Source organism: Bactrocera latifrons, unplaced genomic scaffold (assembly GCF_001853355.1).
Source record: "Bactrocera latifrons isolate USDA-ARS-PBARC rearing strain unplaced genomic scaffold, ASM185335v1 scaffold_30, whole genome shotgun sequence".
In the NCBI taxonomy this organism is placed as follows: Eukaryota; Metazoa; Arthropoda; class Insecta; order Diptera; family Tephritidae; genus Bactrocera; species Bactrocera latifrons.
Window position 1 is genome coordinate 679,026 of NW_017536630.1, and position 947 is coordinate 679,972.

A 947-nucleotide genomic window follows, 5' to 3' on the forward strand; every position below is an offset into this window, starting at 1 on the left:
CAATCTTGATGAAATTTTCAGAGGTTATTCGTTGTGGATCGGCGGTTTAGAAATAAAAGGACCTTATACTTTTCAWGAGGAAAAGTCGGAAAATTGGATAGTTATAAGAAGTAACTCTTTCCCATATACATTTTTTTTAATTTTTGTTTGTTTTGTTTTTCAATATTTCGATTTGTGAATTATTTGAATCGTTCAATTTCGGTCGCTTGCTGTTTTATTCCGGCTATTCAAAAGAAAAATTATTGAAAATTATTCACTGAAAACTTTATGTGTGTCCCACATAAAGTGATCAATTGCAGATTAAAATTTGTTACGAAGCCACGAAGAGGTCGTCCTAATATCGGTCGGCGTTTTTTTTTTTTGCGAGCAACGTATGGCAGCCCAAGGCAATACAAGGCAAGAAGCACTCCCAGGATGCGATGGCATACGTGCGGAATTATGGATCGTCACGATGTCATAGCACAACTTTTCAAACAACAGTTACGATGTTTGATGGTGCTGTTGGATACTACATAGATGTACTCTGTTGAGTGGCAAAAGAGAGGTTTGCCGCACGTGCACATTCTTCTTTGGATGGTGGTTACACGAGATCAAATTGATTAAATCATTTCTGCGGAACTCCTGATGCAGAGAAAGATCCAGTAATATTTGAAGTGGTGAAAACCAATACGATTCATGAACCTTTCGAACATTACAATCCCTTTTCGGTTTGTATGGCTGACAATAAATGCACGAAATACTATCCACGTGCTTTTCTTTCGGAAACACAAACTGGAAATCAGAGATAATGAGATCCCCAACTCCTCTCTCACTGGAAGTGAGAGACCAATTGCTAAACGTCAAAACCTACCGAACTTTGACAGTTGACTGGATTGAGTAGGTTTTGACGTTTTGCAATTGGAATGACTGGAACGGCCAGATTATACCAAAAATATATGTGAACGGAG